Source organism: Elephas maximus, chromosome 9 (assembly GCF_024166365.1).
Source record: "Elephas maximus indicus isolate mEleMax1 chromosome 9, mEleMax1 primary haplotype, whole genome shotgun sequence".
NCBI classification, from domain to species: domain Eukaryota; kingdom Metazoa; phylum Chordata; class Mammalia; order Proboscidea; family Elephantidae; genus Elephas; species Elephas maximus.
In genome coordinates, this window is record NC_064827.1 from 37,657,392 (window position 1) to 37,681,820 (window position 24,429).

Consider the following 24,429-nt stretch of genomic DNA (forward strand, 5'->3'; position numbering starts at 1 on the left):
CCGAGCTTCTCAACTTGAGGTCCCCAGGGAGACACTTCATCCTAAAACACCATATTTTACTAAGGGTTAAGTAGTTTCAAATAATATTTTTAGATTAAAAGTTATTTGATAAACTTCAACATTCACTCCTGACAAAAATGGATAGCAAAATTGTAAGAGAGCACTTCTCCAGTCACTTTGTTTACATATATGTCTGTATCTACAGCTATGTTTGGAAGCCCTGGTGGCGTAGTGGTTAAGTACTACGGATGCCAACCAAAAGGTCAGCAGTTCGAATCTACCAGGCACTCCTTGGAAACTATGGGACAGTTCTACTCTGTCCTGTAGGGAAGCTATGAGTCGAAATCGACTCGACGGCAGTGGGTTTGGTTTGTTTGGTTTATAACTATGTTTACCTAAATAAGTCTATCCATAGAAAATAAAAACTAAGATCAAACTTAATGGTGAATCACTAGAAAAATTTTCCTAAAATGCAGAAACAAATCAAAGGCCCAGAAAGTGCTTGTCAAATCAATTAGACAGAAATGTAAAATAAGAATTACAGTTATTGGAAAGAATAAGACAAAATTTCCATTATTTACAGATCAAATTGATGTCTGCCATGAAAATCAAAGGAAATCAACTGAAAAATTATTAGAACGAATAAGAAATAAGCACATTAGCATGTTACAATATAAAAATAATTACTTTCTTATATACCAAAAAGTAAATCATTTAGAAAATATTGCAAAATATTATTAAAGTCACATCACTAAAAAATATCAAATCTCTCAGAGTAAACATAACAAGAAGTGTGTAGAAATAATGTGACAACTATTAAACATTACAAAGAAACAAAATAAAACTTACTTAGATGGAATGGTTCAGTATTATAAAGATATTAATTCTTTCTCAATCGATACATCAAAATGGTATTTTGATGTATATATCAATCGGTATTGGTTTAGAAACAAATTTTGTTTAAATAAATCTTGGTATTTGTTTAGAAACAAATTCTAAAGTTAATTTGGAAGCATATATATGATAATAAGCATAAAATTAAAAAATAATAGAAATGAGAATAGACATCCTATGAGATATTTTAACATAAGATGCAAAACTGTAATAATAAAATAACATGATATTGACACAAAAATAAGTAGTCAATGAAACAGAGTGAAGAAAGAATTATATCTAAATGTATTTCAAATGTTGGTATACATGCAAAGTGGTATTTACTAAATGAGAATGTATTTTAAACTAATATAATAGATGAGGGATAATAAATAAACAACTCTTAATAAGGAAAAGAGGTGCATGCCAATAGAAAATTAGGCCGTGAATGTAATAAAAATTAAAAATAGTCAATAAATATATGAAAAGATGATCAACTTCATTAGTAAGCAGAGACATACAAATTAAACAATAATGTATACCTCCTCCTCACTTGGAAACCCTGGTGGCACAGTGGTTAAGAGCTATGGCTGCTAACCAAAAGGTCAGCAGTTCAAATCCACCAGGTGCTCCTTGGAAACCCTATGGGGCAGTTCTACTCTGTCCTATAGGGTTGCTATGAGTCAGAATCGACTTGACGACAATGGTATTTTCTTTTCTCCTCGCTTATTGACTATCTTGTTATTCAACATTTCGCGTTTACAACAATAGTGACAAATCTATCTGACTATTTTGTGCATTAACAACGTACATCTGACAGTACTGAATGCCAAGGTGCAAGGCGAGAGTATTGCTGGCTGTGATGATTAAGGTTATGTGTCAACTTAGCTGGGCCACGATTCTCAGTAGTTTGGCAGTTATGTGATGATGTAATTTAGCAGTTACGTAATGATTTAATTTGGTAGTTCTGTAATGATGTAGTCATCCTCCATTTTGTGATCTGTTATGGTCATCTTCCATTTTTGCATAATACCAATTGCCACATAATGACCTAATTTTTGAAACCTAACCATGTCAATAAGTGAGGGGGGGATGTATATCAGATTGACAAAGTTCAAAAAATTATTTATTCTCAAAAGTAGAAGGAAACGAGCATCCATATACTGATATAAGGAATATAAACTGGTACAACCTTCAGGATGTTAACTGATATTACAAAATTTTAATATATCTAAGTTCATTAAAGAAGCCGTAGTGGTGCAATGGTTAAATGCTTGGCTGCTAACCAAAAGGTCAGTGGTTCAAACCTACCAGTGGCACTTTGGGAGAAAAGATCTGGTAATCTGCTCCAGTAAAGATTACAGCTTAGGAAACCCTATGTGGAAGTTGTACTCTGTCCTAGAGGGTCTCTGTGAGTCGGAATTGACTTGATGGCACACAACAACATGTTCGATAAGTTCATCCTTTGACCTAGATTTTCTATTTCTATAAATATATCATAAAGAAATAATTGAACTAATATACATAGATGTTTATTAAAGGTTTGTCTATAATATAGAAAAATTGGAAAAGTAGAACAGTAGAAACTTGCTTATATAAATTAAGATATAGACATACAATAAAATACTATGCTATATTAAAATATAAGACTTAGATCTGTACATATTAGTATGAAATCATGATTTATACTCCCATTTGTGTATATGAATGTACATAAATATATGAATATTTTATTATGTGTATATACGTACATATATGCATACATACATGGAGTTGCCATGAGTCAGACTTGACTAGACAGCAATTAACAACATATATGTATGTGTGTAAATATATGTATATATATCTCCAAGGACAAAACTGGAAGACTGGGAGGATATACAGGTAATTTAATGATAGTAATGATTTCGAGGTTGTGGAGTTAAAGATAATTTTCAGTTTCTTCTTATAACTTTATATGTTTTCTGATTTTTTCTATAGTATACTTGTATTACATTTATAATCAGAACAATAAAGGTATTTTAATTTTTGACACTGTTTTGACATTTCAAATGTCATGAATATATTTTACAATGAATTTTAAATTTGCATGAATGTTTAAAGGTTTAAAGAAGTTATTTATTTAAATGTCTAATGCACAGAGTGATTCATAGAAAATTATAATTTACTTGAGTTACATTGACCATCAGCTCCCTCTTCCCCATTTCTCCATTTCAGAGAAGGTGGACTTGTCTAGGGAGTAAAGAAAAATTGTGATCATGTTTACAACATAAAAGTATAAGGACAATAAACTGCACTCATTATAATGTACATCCCAATGAGTTTTTAAAATGTGTTCACCTTTGTAAGCACCATCGCAATCATGACAGAGAACATTTCCATCGCCTCCCATGTTCTTATTCAGTCCCTTCCACTCTCTCACTAACCCCAGGTAACCGCTGCTCTGCATTCTGTCATTGTAGATTAGAATACATTTTGTAGAATTTTATATAAATGGAATCACACAGTATGTAGTCTCACACAGTATGTATCTTTTATACCTAGCATCTTTCACTCAGCATAATGTTTTTGAGATTCAACCACATTGCTTCGTGTATTAACAGTTTTTTCTTTCACATGGCTGAGTCATATTCATTGTATGGTTGTCAAAACTTGATAATCAAATCCCCTATTTTTTGGACATTTGTGTCCAAAGCTGCTATGAATATTTAGGTACACATATTTGTGTGGCCATATGTTTTCATTTCTCTTAAATAAATACCTAGGAATGGGAGAATCTAGGTCATAGTGTAGGAATATGTTTAGTTTTATAAGAAATGGATAACTTTTTTCCAAAGTGTACCATGTAACATTCTCACCAGCACTGCATGAGAGTTTCAGGTGCTCTACATGCCCTACAACTTGGGCATTGTCAGTCTTTTACATTTCAGACATTCTACAGAGTATGTAGTGTTATTGCATTTCCATGTTAACTAGTGATGCTGTACATTTTTTGGAGCTTGCTAGTCATTTGCATACATTCTTTCATAACATATCTCTTCAAATCTTTTGCACGTTTTTTGTTTTTTTATTGAGATATAAAAATTTGCTGTACACAAGTCCTTTACTAAATATAAAAACCACTTGCCGTTGAGTCAACTCCAACTCATGATGGCCCAGTGTGTGTCAGAGTAGCACTGTGCTCCATAGGGTTTTCAATGGCTGACTTTTTATAAGTGATCACCAGGCCTTTCTTTCAAGGTGTCTCTAGGTAGATTTGAACCTCTAGCTTTTTGGTTATCAACTGTGTGTTTTCACCATTTGTACCACCCAATTCAAAACCCAAACCAAACCCGTTGCCATCAAGTTGATTTCAACTCATAACAACCCTATCTGACAGAGTAGAACCACCTCATAGGGTTTCCAAGGAGTGGCTGGTGGATTCGAACTGCCGACCTTTTGGTTAGCAATTGAGCTTCTTAACCACCATACCACCAGGGCTCCTGTACTGCCCAAAGACTCCATTATATGTATTGTGGATATTTTCTCTTGTTCTGTGGTTTGTCTTTTCCATTTTCTTAGAAGTGGTGTCTTTTAAAGAGCAAAGGTTTTACAATTTGATTAAGTCCATTTTTATATATTTTCACTTTATGATTTGTACTTGTGTTTTGCGAGACCTTTGCCTATGCCAAGATCTTGTAAATATTTATGTGAATTTTTATCCTATGTTTTCTTCTGTATTTTATATTTAGGTTTGTCATGAATTGAATTGTGTCCCCCCAAAATGTGTATATCAATTTGGCTGAGCCATGATTCCCAGTATTGTGTGATTGTCCACCATTTTGTCATCTGATGTGATTTTCCTTTGTGTTGTAAATCCTGCCTCTATGATGTTAATGTAGGGGGATGGGTGGCAATTGTGTTAATGAGGCAGGACTCCATCTAGGGGATTAGATTGTGTCTTGAGGCAATCTCCTTTGAGATACATAAGAGAAAAGTGAGCAGAGAGACAGGGGGACCTTATACCACCACGAAAGCAGTGCCAGGAGCAGAGTGTGTCCTTTGGACCCAGGGTTCCTGCGCAGAGAGCCTCCTAGTCCAGGGGAAGATTGATGAGAAGGACCTTCCTCCAGAGCCAACAGAGATAAAAAGCCTTCCCCTGGAGATGATGCCCTGAATTTGGACTTTTAGCCTACTGTGAGGAAATAAATTTCTCTTTGTTAAAGCCATCCACTTGAGGTATTTCTATTATAGCAGCACTAGGTAACTAAGACAAGGTCTATGATCTCTTTTGAGTTAATTTTTGTGTATGGTATGAGTAGGAATGAAGGTTCATTTTCTTTTTCCATACAGATATCTATAGTTTTTCCAGCATTATTTCTTGAAAAGACCTTCCTTTTCTCATTAAACTACCTTGGAACATTTGTCAAAAATGAATTGACCATACATGTATAGGTCTATTCCTGTACTTTATTTTATTCCATCAATTTAAATGTCTCTTCTTGCACCAATACCACAACTGTCTTGGTTATTGTAATACTTTATAACAACTTTAAGTCATAAAATTAGATAATGTTATTTCTCCATTTTGTTTTTTTTTTTCTTTTCAAAAAAATCTTTTGGCTCTCCTAGGTAATTTGGATTTTCATATAAATTTTAGAATAAGCTTGTCAATTTCTAAAACATCTGCTAGGATTTTGATAAGAATTGTGTTGAATGTATAGATCAGTTTGGGGAGAATAGGCATTATAACAATATACAGTGTTCTGATTCATGCATGTGAAACTCTCTGATTTACGTACATCTTCTTTAATTTTCTTTAGCAAATGTTTTGTAGTTTTAGGGTACAGGTTTACCAAAAATATTTTGCTGTATTTATCAGTAAGTATTTTATGCTTTTGGATGCCACTGGAAGTGGAATTGCATTTTATTATTTCATTTTCAATTGTTTTTTGTTGGTATATAATAACAACTAGTTTTGTGTATTAGCTTTGTATTCTGGATCTCGCTAAACTCATATTTTTATATCTAATAGTTTCTTTTGTATATCCCTTAGGATCTCTACACACATTTCATACCCCATACCCGTTGCCTTCGAGTTGATTCCAACTCATAGTGACCCTTTAGGAAACAGTAGAACTGCCTCATAGGGTTTCCAAGGAGTGGCTGGTAAATTCAAACTTGTGACCTTTTTGTTTAGCAGCTATAGCTCGCCATAGCTCTTAACCACTGTGCTATCAGGGCTCCATGTATTTCATATTGTCTGCAAATAAAGACAGTTTTACTACTTCCTTTCTAATTTTTATGCCTTCATTTTTCTTCATTTTTTTTTTTTTTTTTTTTTTGCATTTTCTAGTGCCTCCAGTATAATTTTGAATAGAAATGGTGAGGAAAGTCTTCTTTATTAATTTTAGGGGAAAAAAGATTCAGTTTTTTAACCACTAAGTACAACGTTAGCTATGGTTGTCTGTAGATGGCTTTTATTAGGTTCATGGAGTTCTCTTCCTAGTTAACTGAGAATTTTTATCATAAATGGATATTTAATTTTGAAAATTGCTTTTCTACACCTATTAACATGATGTCATTGCTTTTCTATGTTATTCCTTTAATATGGTAAATAATATTGATTGATTTTTGAATGTTAAACAAATCTAGCACTCCAGGAATAAATCCAACCATGAGATTTTTCATATACTGCCTTTTTTAATATATTGTTGGATTTGTTTTGATACATGTGGTGAAGAATTTTTCTATGTTCATGAGATTTTTTTCCTCTGCCCTTTAGTTTTCTTGTAATGTGTTTGTGTAATTTTAGTATCAGTGTCTTCAATTTTCTGAAAGAGTTTGTATAGGATTGTTATTATTTCCTTCTTAAATACTGGAAGAGTTTACCAGTGAAACCAACAGAATCAAGACTTTTCTTTGTGAGGATATTTGAAGTAAAAATGAATTTCTTTAGTAGATAATCGATTATTCAGACTTTCTATTTCCTCTTGTGTCAGTTTTGGTGATTTGTTTCCACTTAATCTCAGTATCAAATTTATTTGCCTGAAGTTATCAAAAGTTATTCTTTTAATGTCTATAGGAACTTTTGGTCCTCTCTTTTATCTCTTTTATTGATAAGCAGTGCCTGTATATGTGATAAGTATACGTAGAACTTTGTCAATTTTATTGACATTTTTACAGAGCCAACTTTCTCTTCTCTTAATTTTCTCTTTTGTGTCTTTTTTTTTTCCTCCTATTGATTTCTTTTATTTTTATTATTTATGATCTTCTACTTATTTGGGATTTAAATTGTTCTTTTTTTAACTTCTTAAGATGAAGCATTAAGACCAAAAAAAAAAAAAAACCCCAAACTTGTTGCCATTGAATCGATTCCAACTCATAGCAATCCTATAGGACACAGTAGAACTGCCCCATAAAGTTTCTAAGGAACAGCTGGTGGATTTGAACTGCTGACCTTTTGGTTAGCAGCCAACCTTAGATCATTGATTTTGGACCTTTTGTCTTCTCTAATATACATGTTTCAAAGTATAAATATTCCCCCAAGCATTGTTTTAGCTGTATTTCACAAATATTGATGTGTTCTTTAAATTATAATTCAGTCAGAAATGTTTTCTATTTTACTATGACCCACGGATTATTTAGAGTTGAATTGATTTATTTCTAGATATTTAGGTATTTTAAAGGTGTTTTATTGTTTCTTTTTTTATTTCTAACTTAATTCCTTTGTAGCCAGAGAACACATTCTGTAAAATCTCAGTCCTGAAATATATTGCTTTGTTCTATGAACCACGTTATGATCTATCTTGGCAAACTTTTCATGCACTTTTGAAATGGGTGTGTATTTGCAATTGTCATGTGTATTTGTCCAAAGCATCAATTAGATTAAGGTTATGTTGTCCAGGACTTCCATTATCCTTATTATTTTTTTCTGTGTTATTTTGCCAGTTAGTGAGAGAAATGTGTTAAAATATCTAACTATGAATGTGAGTTTGTCTGTATCTCCCTTTAGGCCTATAGGTTTTTGATTCATGTATTTTGAAGCTCTGATAATAAGCACATACTCTTCGTCTTTCGAGGTGTTCTTTTTCCTAAAGTCGTTTTGAATTATTAATATAGCCATTCTAGCTTTCTTAAGTTTAAAGTTTTAATGGTATCTCATTTTTCATCCTTTTACTTTTAATCTATTTATGTCTTTGTAGTTAAAAAACAGATCATCTCTTTTAATCAGCCTGTGATTAGTTCTTGCTTTGGAATCTAGTCTGATTTCTGCAATTTTCACCTTATGATAGTTCTTAAGTCACTTTAATATACTTATTCATATGGTTTCATTTAGGGCTACCATTCTGCTATTTGTCTTTTATCTCTCATATATATTATATATATATAGTTCCTTCTTTCCTTTTTTTTAATCAATTATTTTTTAGTATTATATTTCACTTACTATTTACTTTCTACCTATATTTATATTATTTTTAAGTGTTGTTCTAGGGATTACAGGATGCATTTTTATCTTAGCACAATCTACTTAGTGTTAGAGTTAATATTGAATTACTTCACATAAAATATAGGAGACTTCCAACAGTATATTTCCATTTACAAGCCCTTCCCCCCATCTGCCTTCTCTGTCCTCGGTGGAGGGTGGTATAGTAAGCTCCAGGTAAAAGCAATAGTGTGTGCAAAGGCAAAGAAACAATAAGGAACACAATGTGTTTGGGAACTAAAAGTAGTTCAGGATAGTTGGAATAAAACTTGTGGAAAGAAATGGAGAGGAAAGAGGCTGAAGAGGTAATTAGAGGAATGATTACAAAGGGCTTGTAAAGTATGATAAGCTGTTTGCACTTTATCCTGAGGGCAATGGCAAGCCATTAAAGTGTTTTATGGAAAAAAGTGATATAATCAGACTTACATTTTGGAAAGATTAATCTGACTACAGCATGAAAAATAGACTTGCAGGGGAAAGATTTGAAGCTGAAAATTCAGAAGGTATTCCATTAATTCGAGCCTGGGATAATAGTGGTCTGGATCAGGGCATAAGTTTGGGTAAATGAACAGATTCCAGAGGTATTCTAAGGCAGAATAGAAAAGCTTCACTTACAGATGGGCTGCAGGGGTATAGGAAAGGAGGCAAAGAATGATTTCCAATTTTTTGGCAAGTGGGTGGGAACTATTGTCATTTATTGGGATGGGCAATTTAGGCACATTAATAGGATGAGGAACTCGTGGTTCCCTCCACTACGTCCAGTGCTGGGCCAAGATGTGTGCATTTCCTGTGTGGATTAATACTTTTCCATTCCCTGAAAATAATGTTTTTTCAAATGTTTTTCAGTATTCTTTTGGCAGGGCAAGGAAAATGTATTTTCGATTAGATGACTCGTTATATGGCTCTTTATGTTCAAGACAAAAGGAGTCCTGGTAGAGTAATGGTTAAAGTGCTGAACTGCTAGGCTGCTAACCAAAAACTTGGAGGTTCAAACCTACCAGCTGCTCTGCAGAAGGAAAGACGTGGCAATCTACTGTGAAGATTACAGGCTAGGAAACCCTATGGGGCAGTTCTACTCTGTTCTACAGGATCGCTATGAGTTGTAATTGACTAGACAGCATACGGTAACAACATGTTCAAGACCAAAATTTATTACATGCTTTGTACTTTTTAGCTTATTTTGAATTAATGGTTACTAGTGAGTTGCTATGAGTTGCTATAACAAAAAAATTCCCCTGGAAACTACAATCTTCCTTGGCAGAGTTTGCCCAATATCTGTCTCACCATTCAAGTAGTTAAGAAGATAACTGGCATCTTATACACGATTTATTTCAGCAATGGTTTAGGTAAGGATCTTTTATTGCTTAGATGCCTTAATCTGCTTCTGGGCATATGTCCCATGGAAATGACAGTATCCAATTAGTCATGGCTTCAACTGAAAAAGGAGGGAGTTCAACTAAGGAAAATTATATCTAGGTTTTTTTTTTTTTCCTAAAAATTAATTATTTTGGTTCCAGTTAAAGTTAAGGACTGTCAAAAAGGAGGATGGATAAATATTCAGCAAGTAGGCTGCAGGTAAGCTGTTCAGATCTAGAACATCCCTCTAATTCTACTATTGTCCTTCAGCTAGGTGAAAGTAGATCATTTAGGGTCATGACTCATTACAGTTCTTTGCTATAGCCTGGAAACTGTAGGAAGGTTGTGCTTTATTATTCTCATCACAAATACTTCTCATTTTTAATCCAGAAGGACAAACTGCTGGCTCCATTTAGCTTTCACTGTTAGCTGAAGTCTTACAATCAAAGCTTGCCTGTAGCGTCCAACTGTGACCAAGGTTTGACAAGATGAACTTCGTTTCATTAAGAATAAAGCAGGAAGCTAAAATCTATAGGGAGCTGACCAGGGCTTTTCCATTCATTCTGATCAAAGGACTCTTGGGTACAATGATTAGCAGCTTTTTACACTTAATGTGTGAACTTGGATATTTTTATACTTACACTCCTTTCTGCTGGGTATTTATTTCCCAGCTCAATTTAGTAATGTAAGAAATACACACAAAAACATCAGGGTGTGCACTTAAATAAGCAACATGGAAGAAAAGAAATAGCAAAAATTTGGATTCAGACCATACCTGGCTCTAATTCTGAGTTTGACACAGTTGTAGGACATGGGTAGATTGATAACACTTATGACTCTCATCATCTCTCTAATTTGTGATACTAAAGCAGAATAAATATGAAAACCAAAGATGGTGTATGTGAGGTGCCTAACACATAAATAAAAGCTGTCATTATTATCATTTTTATGGGTAATGGTCTGGTTTGTTGCAGGGGTATCTTCCAGGACAGAAAGAATGCCAAAGAAATGACATGGGTTTCCTCTGAACATAGATTTGGAGAAAGATGGAGAAGGAGGTCCTCAAAGGGGTGCAGTGATAAGGAGAAATAGACAGATTTGAAAATGAAAGAGAAATAGAGAGTTTCAAACAACCATTATTTTTAAAACACAAGTAAGAAAGGAAAGAGGTGATGGTTGTTGTATGTCGTTTAAAAAGAAATTTAGAAGGGAAACAGCTGCTTCGATGGATGATAAGGTAATGATAAATTGCTTAGCCAGGGAATTGTATGATTAATTTAGTTCTTTGCTTGGCAACTGAACAAGGGCACAAAACAATAAATAGATAGCACAGAAATCTCTTTAAACCTTCACACTAGTAATGATAGGATTTTTTTTTTTTTTTTCAGTAAAGCTATTTCCCAAAGGGAGAGAAGTAGGTGATGGGAGGGAGTGAGGTGAGAAGAAAAGCAAGTAAAGGATTTAGTGAATAAAGGTGTACAGAATTCATATGGGGTTATAACTTCTAGATGTCTAAAACTGTAAATTCAGAAATACTGAATCTGTACCAAAATCAGATACCTGAAGAGTTGGAAAAGTTGTAGAAAAGATCTGAAAACTAAGAAAAATCAATTTTGGTGTGAGCAAGTCTTGAGACTCACCAGGGTTACCAAAACTCGGAACACAGGTGTACTTGAAATTGAACCCCAAAGTCCCAAACCTGGCAGGAAACATTGGATTTTAACTCTTTCTTTAGAAATAGAATTTATCTTTCTACATGATCCCCAATTACCCACCAAAGCATTGTAATTTTCCACTTCCCTCTATAGTCGTTCTTGGTAAGGAAGAAATGGGAAGTTTCAATATTAAGGCCAAACTTGGAAAGCATACAACATTTGTATATTATAAAATAATATTTTTAGCCAAAAATTACAAATCTTGGCTCAGGTAGACAGATGGACAGTTACCCATCCTTGTAGATACCTCTCAATTAATCACATGCCGATTATCAACTCTGTGAATTAGCTGAAGATAGCATTTTGATCTCTAGTTACTTGGCTGCAGAAATTATTAGATGCTTGGAAATATCATTTGGTTTGAACCCTATTTAGATAATGTGAGATACTATCAGTATGGAAAATTAACTGTTAATATCTTTTAATGCAATAAAATGTTATATAAATTGATAACAATAGGCATACAGCTGGTAAACTGAACAAGCAGGACTCATGGATATAGTCAGATAAGCATTCTTATTTTTCTGTTCCATTGTCCCTTTATAATTTATTCATGAAAGTAAGGAGATTAAACAAAACAAAACAAAAAAACAAACCCACTGCCATCGAGTCGATTCTGACTCATGGCGACCCTATAGGACAGAGTAGAACTGCCCCATAGAGTTTCCAAGGAGCACCTGGCGGATTTGAACTGCTTTCCTCTTGGTTAGCAGCTGTAGCACTTAACCACTATGCCACCAGGGTTTCCAGTAAGGAGATTAGGATATTCTTATTTAGGTGGTACTGTCACAGATGAGGAAACCCTGGTGGCATAGTGGTTAAATGCTATGGCAACAACCCCGCACTGGCTCTCTCATGCATTCTGCCATCATTTGGCATGGGGAAAACTCATTATTTGCCCAGGAAAACCCTGAGAATTCAGACTAATTCCAATAGAGCAGCAGCTTCCTTGCTCTGCTATGAAAGAAACTATCTAGCTTAACGTTTGTCCTCTACCTTTCCTAAAGGAAGCAGTCAAATAGTAGTCCACAATGTGGCCCTAAGGACATCTCTTGACTTGAGGACATAGGGAAGCACCCTTCCTGCTTGTTGAGTCCTTTGCCTAAGGTTATAGCCCTAGAGCGGACTCCTTGGGAGGTGCAAAAGGTTAAGTGCTGGACTACTAGCTGAAAGGTTAGAGGGTTGAACTCACTCAGAGGCTCTTCAGAAGACTGGCCTTGCATTCTGCTTCTGAAAGATCCAAAATCCAAACCAAACCCACTGCAGTCGAGTAGATTTTGACTCATAGAGACCCTACAGGACAGAGTAGAACTGTCCCATAGCGTTTCCAAGGCCATAAATGTTTGTGGAAGCAGACTGCTGCATTTTTCTCCTATGGAGTGGATGGTAGGTTCAAATCACCAACCTATTGATTAGCAGCCAAGCACTTAACCACTGAGCCACCAACTGCACCCTGTGGAGCAGTTCTATTCTGCACACATGGGGGCATCATGAGACAGAACTGACTCAATGGCAACTAACAACAACATAGCCTTAGAGAGTAATGAAACCAATATTTTAATCCAGGATTTTTCTGACTCAAAAGGCAGGGCTCTCGCTGAAACTTTGCTCTATATTTCTTCCATCCTTTTTAATACATTATCACTGAAGACAGTTCATCTTAAACAGATAGCAGCTATAACTAGTTAGGAGCCCTGGTGGTACAGGTGGTCAAGAACTTGGCTGCTAACCAAAAGATCAGCCGTTCAAATCCATCAGTCACTTCTTGGAAACCCTATGGCATAGTTCTACTCTGTCCTATTAACTCAATAGGTCGGGTTTTATAACTATTTACAAAAACATTTTTTTTTTTTTTTTTACAGTAACACTGCTTTTGAAAAAATAGGGGAAAACATAAATTTTCCTCATTTTTCCTCTGGGCTATGCTTTGGTGCTTCCCCCCTGCCCCCACCCCCATGGTACTGAACCATTATTCCTCTGGACTATATCTATTTCAAAACATGAGTTCATCTTGTATTCAACTGACTAGTGAACAATTAGCAAGGCTTGTCCTAAGCCATTAATTAATATATATAAAAAAATAATAATCTATGGTGAAACTGGAGAGCCCTCTGTTCTTGGGTTTATTTTAATCTCTTTGAAATGCAAATCATTTGCTCCTCTTCTGCAGTTCGGAGGCTCCTTTTGGCCTGCATGGAAATACCTGGACATATAGAGTATGCCTCTTCTACTTAAACCTACTAAGGATGAATGTGGTTTTTGTCTAGCTTTGAGGTTTGTCTCTATGAAATTAATATTAGTCATTAAAGGGTAGTTGGCTTAAGATGCCTGATGGCCTCTCAATTGTGGTGCACACTGTCCAATCTGTAAGGCACTACAGGGCAATGGCTAAGAGCACAGATATTCAGCAATAAAACTGTTAAAATCTTAACCTTTTCTGATTCTCAGTTTTCTTACCTTTATAACAGGAAAAATAACATCTACCCTACAGAGGTGTGATTGTGAGAATGAAATGATATAATGTATATAACGGTAGAACTCCATACATGTTAGCTATTATATTATTATTATCATTTAGAGAAAGAGAAAATGTTGCAAATGGTGCCAGTTCTCTGAATTGAAGTGAGTCTGAGAAACTTTTCCTGACGTGAATAGTCACCTCAGGGGACAGACTATAGTCACCTCAGGGGACTGACTATCTGGAGGCACCGAATTTGTTTGGCAACGAATTTGTTTGTTATGGTTAAGTGTCAACGATTATGAAGATGGTGCAGGATGGACGAAGTTTCATTCTGTTATACATAAAGTCACCCTGAGTTGACTCAATGGCAGTTAGCAACAGTAACAACAGGTATCTCACATTACACAGGAGAAAACTGAGGTAACCACAACCCAGGTCAAAAATTCCTGCCCTATTAGGAATTCCACTGTATATAGAGTTAAGAAAAGCTATGAAATAATGCTTTACTTTTACTGTAGGAGAAATAAAAGTGGGCTGCATTTCTGTGGTAAGTGCTCAGTCCTCGAGATCTACCCAAGCTAACCTGAATGAAATACGTAACCACAGTGGACAGCTACTCCTCCTTCGTGAAGTTATTAAAATTTACTTGGGAAAATAAAATCCAATAGAGAAAAATTCTTTTGAGTGGATCCTTTCAGCTTCCTGAATTTTATCTATTGTTCCATGAAAAACTGAGCTCAATCTTCTTTCTTTGAAGTGTGGGTATTCATGAATGATGAGAAATCTCTCTGGAGATTACCTTGTTTTAATTAGCGTTGAAGGCACCTAGACATTTTAGCTTATTTCTGGTTTAAAGTGTGCAGACAAGATAGCTGCTTTAAATCCCGCCAGGAACACTACAGAAATGAACAAATAAACCGTTCTGCCAGCCTCTATAACAGATAAACCCTGCAATCTCAAAGGCTTAAGGCAGTAGAACTTCATTAGTTTTGCTCCATGAAGACCTGAGGGACTTGGGCTCTGTCTATGTCTTAGTCCTCTAGTGCCGCTATAACAGAAACACCACAAGTGGATGGCTTTAACAAAGAGTTTATTTTCTCACAGTAAAGTAGACTAAAAGTCCGAATTCAGGGTCTCAGTTCCAGGGGAAGACTTTCTCTCGCTGTCGGCCTTCTCAATCTTCCCCTAGAATAGGAGCTTCCCTGCACAGGGACTCCGGGTCTGCTTCTGGCACTGCTTTCTTGGTGGTATGAGGTCCCCCAGTCTCTCTGCTTGCTCGCTCCTTTATATCTCAAAAGATTGCCTCAAGACACAATCTGATCTTGTAGGTTGAGCCCTGCCTCACTAACACAGCTGCCACCCATCCTCCCTCATTAACATCATAGAGGCAGGATTTACAACCTATAGGAAAATCACACAATACCGGGAATCATGGCTCAGCCCAACTGATACACACATTTCTGGGGGGACAGAATTCAATTCATAACAGTCTACTTTGTGCCTCCACCTTCTACTAGGTCTTTAAAGTCCTTTCAGCTCCAATGGAAAAAGACAAGAGTATCATGCGTAACATGATACTGTTGACTGGATTAGATTCCAAGTCACAGTGACTCTATAGGACAGAGGAGAACTGACCCCTAGGGTTTCCAAGGAGCACTCAGTGGATTCGAACTGCCCGCCTTAATTTTGGTTAGCAGCCGTAGCTCTTAACCTCTATGGCACCAGGGTTTCCAACCTGACAGTAGCACCCACAATTTCTGCTCACATTTCTTTGGCCAAAAAACTTGAAGGGAGGCTGCAAAATATAGTCTAGCTACTTGCCCATGATGGGTGGGTTCAAGAGAAAACAGCTATTCTCTGCCAAAATAAATGTAAAGTGATGTTAACTATTAATCTAGCATGTGTGTATATATAAGTTTGTATGTTTTGTTTGTTTATAAGTTATTCCAGAAAGGATTTAACCAAAAACAAATAAATAAATAAAACCCAAACCCATTGCCATCAGTCAATTCTGACTCATTGTGACCCTGTAGGACACAGTAGAACTGCCCCATAGGGTTTCCAAGGAGCAGCTGATAGATTCAAACTGCTGACCTTTTTTTGGTTAGCTGCATTACCATGCTGTAGCCCTTAGCCATTGCACCACTAGGGCTCCAGAATGGATTTAGGCATCTGGGAAACATCTCTATATCTCTAGCTCTCTCCTCTATTGTTCATCTAAAGATCACTGATAAATTTTCCATTTACTTGTTTTTTTAAACACATTAAAGAAGTAAGTAAACACAATCACAGCTTGTCACAAATAAGGCTCAACTTTGGGAAAAGTTTGGCTTTTATTGACGTAACCATCTTTGCTAGATAGAAAACTGCATCTATAATTTCCACTTACATTCCTCTTCTTCATTCATACTAAATCATAATTAAAGGCCTAGGTGGTAGGAATTTTTTCACTTTTCTAGCCACTTTCTAGATGTGAAAATGAAAGTAAAATGTAATTTTTTAACAAGCTATACAGCAATCAAGTTAAGCAAGAACATGTAATTCTTTACATCCCCAGAGAATCCCAATGGATTTTTTTCTCGAACTTTAGCATGTACTGAGAACCTTCCCTTATTTTTTAGCAACTAACGACTGCCAACTAATTGCTGAACTTCCTCCAAAAAGAGTGGAAAGCTATAAAAAAAGAAAGTATATTCAATTTAATTCAATAAACACATACTGGGCACCTTGTTCTGTGTAAGGCAGAAATGGGGATATAGAGATGAATAAATATAATCCTTGTTCTCAAATGGCTTATAGTTTAGTAGGGAGGCTCTATCCAGCAAACAAGTTAATGATATTAATTACCCGTTGCTATCAAGTCAATTCTGACTGATAGTGACCCTACAAGACAGGGTAAAACTGTCCCAATGGGTTTCCAAGGCTATAATCTTTAGGTAAGCAGACTTCCACATCTTTCTCCCATGGAGCAGCTAGTGGGTTCAAACCACTGACCTTTCAGTTAACAGTGGAGTGCTTAACCATTGCACCACCAGAGCTCCTCATGTTATTAATTAGATATTCCCAAATTGGGATCAAATTATGACTATACAGCAAAGGTGTGCCTTGTTACATTATTTAACACAGTGAAAATTGCATAAAAACAATGTCTAGCAATGGGGGTATAATTACATCATTTACAATAATAATTGACTATCATGCAGGAATTAAAATGATGACTATAAAACCAAAAACCAAACTTGTTGCTGTCGAGTCAATTCCAACTCATAGCGACCCTATAGGACAGAGTAGGCTGGTGGATTTGAACTGCCCACCATTTGGTTGGCAGCTGTATCTCGCCATAGTTCTTAACCACTGCCCCACCAAGAATCCAAAATGGCTATAGGAGCTACTTAATAACTTTGAAAATGTTTATGTGAAAAATGCTATGTGAAAAAAAGTAGGGTATAAGTTTTTATATGCATCATGAATATAATTAAAGAAAGAAGAAAACCTTTGTACACCAAAGAAAAGATATGAAGGAAATGCACCAAGATTTTAAGCTTTAGGTTGTGCTGTAGGTAGTGTGTTTTTACTTTACCAGTTGTGTGTTTTGTTTGTGTGTTTGTTTTAAAGTATTTTTCAATGTGCATCATATTGCAGTAATACTGAAAAAACTAGAAACATAAAAATACAACGAAAACCCCTTGAAATTCAATTACAGAATACCTCTACTCTGAATGGATAACTTGCTATACAGACACAAACAACAAAAAACCAGTTCCTGTCAGTGACCCCATGTGTGTCAGAGTAGAACTCTGTCTCCTTGAAACAGCAGTTCTCAACTATACTGCTCCCAACCCAAAAGTGTAGAGTAAACCAGTGGGAGAGAAATGGTTCAAATAGTAGATGCTACTATTGCATAGCAACCTCAGCCTATCTTATCTAGGCAGCATCTCTTTTTGTATGTGAATGTGCTTTTTATTACCTATTTGTGTCCTGCAGGAAGAAGAAGAAAGGTGGGGGAGGATAGTGCTCTTGCTTGACACAGCATCTTGCATAAAATAAATAGTAACTATTTATCGAGGTAATAACAACAGTATTGCTGTTTCCAAATTCAGTCCTTATTTTTACTACTGCCATGACTTTTGCCAAACCTGTGTTGTATTATAAAATAAATTTTTTTTTTTAATAATTACCTCTACTATTATTGACCTAATGTTATTTTTAAGTCAACTCATTTTTAAAACCTAAGTACACTGAAAATGAAATTTTACCTTGAAAACCAGAATGGAAAGTAATAAAGGGAAAGTAATACATACACACACACACACAGTGGAAACAAAATAATATTTTAGCTAAATATCTTATCTTCCAAGATTCTGAACCAGCTATCCTTTCTCTATTTGGAAGGATGGCCAGGACTGGGGAGGTGTTAAAACAATCTTTCTGCTTGTTGTAATCAGAAAGATTGGCAGAAAATTGAAAACAGAATAACTTTCTCCCTATTGATACAGTGTTACTAAATGCTTCATACCATCTAAAACAGAGTACTCCATTGGAATGTATCCCACACTTTAGGAAGCACCTTTAAAACTTATTCAGTGGACTTTTCACTTCTGTTATTTCATTTAGCAGAATTCTGCATGAGCAATAAGACAGAAATGATAACTTCTTAGAGTCTAATAACTAATGAATACTAGAAAGGGGACTTGAACTCAAGTCTTCCATGTACATTCTCAACACTCTACCACTCCCATCTCCGCAGTTTTGGAATCTCTTTTCATCTCACTGTGTGGCATCAATTACTAGAAACAGAATACTCACATATTCTTCTGGCTCTCAATTTTATTAGTTGTAATGAGAGTATAGAGAAATCATATCTTAATTGATTTCTTGATTTATTTCTTTCAGTTGAAAATATATACATAGGACTGAGAAATTTAATTTATATGTACATGTATACGTGTGTGTTTGAGTTTGAGTTGGCACCTATATGTCTCCTTGGAGATTATACAAACATACCAGTTTGTTTATTTGTGTTTTGATGTAAATATTCCTGGAATTATAAGGAATCATAGTATTTTAAACATTATCTTTACCTTCATGCAATATACATGCTAAATATCCTCATCTGGATAAATTGTCTTGAAAGCAAGCCAATAAATGGCTTGGCAAACTGAGACTTTCAAGGTGAAAAATGGATAAAACATGAAAAAACACAGAATATGAAACAGCTCCTATAAAGGATGAAGGCTGCTAATTATAACTTCATTTTATGAAAACCAATGTCATTTGAGGCTTTAAATCAGCAGCTTCAGGGGTATAACTCTTAGGTTATAATTATGTGAAACCTTCACTTGAGTGTTTATAACCAGGTGAAGCACTAGTTTAGTGGTCAGATAAGAAAACCATGATTTTAAACTAGGCTGATCAATTTCTAACAATATATGGCCAAAAAAAAATAAAAAGGCAATGTTAACTAGCAATATGTGACAAGAATTATGTATATGCCTTATAAGTGTTTTCCTATATTTCAAAATAATGACAATAATAAAAACAGAAAAGTTGTGCATCAAGATTGTATCCTTTCACCATACTTATTCAATCTGTATGTTGAGCAAATAATCTGAGAACCTGGACTATATGAAGAAGAATGCAGTGTCACGATTGGAGGAAGACTCACTAACAATCTGCAATATGCTAATGACACAACCTTGCTTGCTGAAAGTGAAGAGGACTTGAAGTACCTACTGATGGAGATCAAAGACTACAGCATTCAGTATGGATTATACTTCAACATAAAGATCCTAACAAATACCATTAAAAAAAATTTATCCTCAACAAAAATCTTCACAACTAGACCAACATCATGATAAATGAAGAAAATATTGAAGTTGTCAAGGATCTCATTTTACTTGGATCCACAATCAATGCTCATGGAAGCAGCTGTCAAGAAATCAAACAACGCATTGCATTGGGCAAATCTGCTGAAAAAGACCTCTTTCAAGTGTTCAAAAGCAAAGATGTCACTCTGAGGACTAAGGTGTGCCTGACCCAAGCCATGGTATTTTCAATTGCCTCATATGCATGTGAAAGCTAGGCAATAAGGAAGAGAGAAGAAGAACTGATGCCTTTGAATTATGGTGTTGGCGAAGAATATTGAATATGCCATGAACTGCTAGGAGAATGAACAAATCTGTCTTGAAAGAAGTACAGCCAGAATGTTCCTTAGAAGCAAGCATGGCAAGACTTCATCTCACATACTTTGGACATTTTATCAGAAGGGACCAGTCCCTGGAGAAGGACATCATACTTGGTAAAGTGGAGGGTCATCCAAAAAGAGGAAGACCCTTAACAAGATAGATTGACACAGTGGCTACAACAGTGGGCTTAAGTATAACAACGATCATGAGTATGGCACAGAACCGGGCAGTGTTTCGTTCTGTTGTAGGTAGGGTCGCTATGAGTTGGAAATGACTTGGGGGCACCTAACAACAACAATGTACAGAAATACCTGGGCTCAATTGCTGATCTTCCAATTGATAATAGCTGAGTTAATCCTGGTATGTAAATTTATGGAGCCTCAGCTTCCTAGTGGCAAGGATAATGTTTTTATCTTTCAACTGTTTGTTATGTTTGTTAAATGAGCTGAAGTACAAAAAGTAGCTGACATACAGTAAACCCGCAGCAAGTGTTGGTTCTCTCCTCTTCAATTTGTATTTAAAATGGCAAAGTCACACTCCAAGTGCTGTAACTACACTGTATAATTCTATTTTTCACATTAATTATATAAGGAGTCACAGTCTATTTTCTTTCTCCTTTCTTTCGCTCCCTCCCCTACTTTCTCTTTTTCTTTCTTTTAACATTTTCCTTCTCTTACTTCTCTGTCTTATTCTTCCTTCTTCCATTCTTCTTTCTCTCCCTTCTTCCCACTCTCCCTTCCCTTTCCTCCCTCTTACTCAAAGACTTAAGGTGGCCAAAGCATTATAAAATGTACATACTGTACATGAAACATAATTTAACTGAATCAGGAATATGACCTTTTAAAATTAATTTTTATCATCAAAATAATTAGATATTTAATTAAACATAAGTCAAATTTGTTTATAAGGCCTTGGGGAAGGATTTCAGTGACCACATCTCATAAAACTAACACTTCAAGAATGTGTGAAATGACTTAACATTTTTTCTCCAGAGGATAAATTTCTTCCTAGCAAACCCACTCGTTAACATTCTTTCTGTTAACTTTAGATAGAGCTCTCTTCAAAATTTCATTCTTTAAAACCGAAGAAAAAATATTGGCATATGTAAATACTTGAGAGCTTTTTCAAGGACTGTCTTTATAAGGTGGAAAGTTTTGTTAATGTTCACATTTGTTTATACTCTTTTCTTTGCCCCTTTTGCTATGCTATTCAATAATGGCTCCTGGAATAGAACAAAAGTTGCAAAAATGATTTATATAAAGAGAAAGAAAGATATGTAGGTTAAAAAAAAAGATAAGACAGGGAAGTTGAGGAATCAAACTCCTTTGTCTGGGTTTTGGAGAGGGTGAGGGCATCTAAGCATTTATTGTATGAATTTGATTTTTCAGTACATTTTAGCATCAGCCTCTGGGTTCTCGTAACTGAATACTGATTGCTGTGTAAAGAAGTAAAAAATAGATATTAATTAGATAAGATTGAGGAGAACAACATTTTGGAAACCTGGAATACAAGAAATCCAGACTTTCCACCCGTTTAACAAGGAAAAATTTCCTCTGCTCATTCCAATCCTCTTCGTTCCCTTTGTTCCTAACTCCTGAAAATTCTCCTGACAACTTCTGTCCATCATGAACAAGATATTGCTTCACAGTACGGGGTCTGGAATAACACTGACTTGTATAGTGATGGAAACCTTGGGCTTTGTACTTTCTTCACCACCACCAACAACCTTAGATCTATTTACCAATGAGGCCAGGTTAAAGAATGAAAGGCTTCAATGTATTTTTTTCATGCAAATGGAAATTTGTTATTCCACATATGGTGGCATCAAGCTTATAGCAGGGATCAAAACAGTTTTTCTCACCTGGAATATTCTTCTTCAATATATACATATGGTTCCCTCCCTCACTTCTACCAGCATTGCCACAGGGGATACCTACAGAATTATGAATGTTGGTTTAAGGCAGTGGGTTCTTGAATTTTATTTTAGCAAGGAATCATTCTTGGAGAGCAAGTGGTTGGGGAATATTGTTCTGATTCATTAGGTCTGGGGAGTTGCCCATGAGTCTTCATTTTTACAAGCACTTCTGGGTGATTTTGGTTCAGGTGTAAATGGATCACTTTCTGGGAAACCCTATTCTAAGGAGCTCATACTTCATAGTGACAGGCAGAATTATCTCCCTGACTTCATGGGAATAGCTGTGAGATTTGGGCTGTAAAGCATTTAAAGAAGAAGATGCATCAAAAGGAAAGGAGGAGAGGGGCTGACCATTGCCCAGGGAAGAGACGTACTGGATAGGAGTAGGGTCAGTCACTGTTCAATCAACCCAGCCTTCAGGATAGTGTTAGTTTTTTATCAAAAGTCGGATATAGTGGCAGCTCTCTATATGTGTAACCAATGACATTTATACGTATAGCACATTCCTGAAGCATTCCCAGATTGTAGGCCTGTGGCATTGTCTTAGGCTGCGTTCTCTAGAGAAGCACAACCAGTAAAGCGTATAAATATATATACAGAGAGAGATTTATATCAAGGGAGTGGCTCACACAGTTGGAGAGGTGGGAACATTCCAAGTCTGTGGATCAAGATAGAGGCTTCTCCTGATTCACATAGCGGCAGGGGCTGGCGAACCCAAGATTGGCAGGTCAGAGAGCAGGGCTCTTGTTCACAGGCTTTGAAGATGGACAAATCCAAAGATTGGCAGACAAGCCCACAAGGCTTCTCCTGATTCACGTAGCCACAGGGGCTGGTGAACCCAAGATTGGCATGTCGGAGAGCAGGCTATGAAGATTGAAAAATCCCAAGATCATCAGATAAGCTGCTAGCTTAAGTCCCAAGAAGCAGAGGTCAGACGAATAGAAGTCAGCTTCAGGATCCAGGGCGAGCAAAAGCCAGAACATCTGCTTATATTTGGATGCAGGCCACATGCCCAAGGAAACTCCTTCAACTGATTGGCTACTCGCAGCAGATTCCATCATGGGAGTGATCACATATAAACCCTGGGAATCATGGCCTAGCCAAGTTGACACAATCTTAATCATCACAGGCATAGGTAAAATAGACTTAATATAACTCCATCCTTCTCACTTCTAGTCAGTAGTGAAAATGATGTCATTATGTGGGGAATCATCGATTCACTCTGCATGCTCATATGTCAGCCTCACAAACTTCCACCTCTACCTTTTATTGGTTTAAAAACAAAACAAAACAAACTTGCTACACCCTTCACAACAGATTTGTGAATGCAGGGTTGGGATGTATCGTGGAAGAGTTGGTTTTGTACTTTTCCTGAGAGTATGAGGGCCACAGTAGAGGTGCTGCCTGGAGCTATACCCCTCAATGACACCCCAGTCTGTGCCCCTCACTATTCCTGGGACTGAGGAAAACAGCTACAATGAAGACCTTTTATTTCTCTGCATTCTCCTATTAGGAGTCAGAATAGATCTTTAGAGAAAGGTTTTGGGTGATGGTTGAGTGCCAGGGTTGTGTAGTCAACATAAAAATGTGTGAAAAACATAGGACAGAGTCACTTTCCTATTTAGCCACCGAAGGCTTGCAAATATAACTGGTTTAACACAAAAATTCTTGAAAAAAACTGCAACACAGTTCATACAGATTCAGTTGTCATGACTGCATTCATTACCACATGGTATGGTGGCCACCACCACCATTGCATAATTTTATTCAGAGTTTTTCATAGCACTAAGAGTTTCCAGGATAAAAGCAGTATTCTTTCTGATTACTGAACAGAATGTTTGACCATCAGTGGCTGGGTAGAACAGACAGGAAGTAGGTAATTGAAATACCACCATTATTGTTAGGTGCTGTTGAGTTGATTTCAATTCATAGCCACCCCATGTGACAGGGTAGAACTGCCCCATAAGGTTTTCTAGTCTGCAAGCTTTATGGGAACATATCACCAGGTCTTTCTCCCTCAGAGCTTCTTGATGGGTTTGAACTGCCAACCATTCGTTAGCTGCCAAGCACTTAACCATTGCACCACTAGGGCTCTTTAAAATGCCATTAAAGGTATTTAACTGACTCAAAAGTTGAAACTGCAGCCATCGCTAAGAAAAATAAAGAGAAAGTTAGTTTCTTGTTTATCACTTTAGTGAAAGAAAGGGTCATTAGGGCAGATGTATAAATAATCTCAACCTAATTGTTTGGGGGAATTTTGCCTCAATTTAATGTTAGAAAACTTCAAAATGCTTTTTGATTCTAGAAGACACTTTGATTAGAGTTTAGAAGCACTATGTTAACTTATCAAACCTGCCCAAGACACACTCCCCATTGTTCATTCTATTGCCAGAGGAGTTATTAAAAATCTAGATTTCTCATTTGCATTCTAGGACTATCAGAGTGAGGACCTGGGGTCA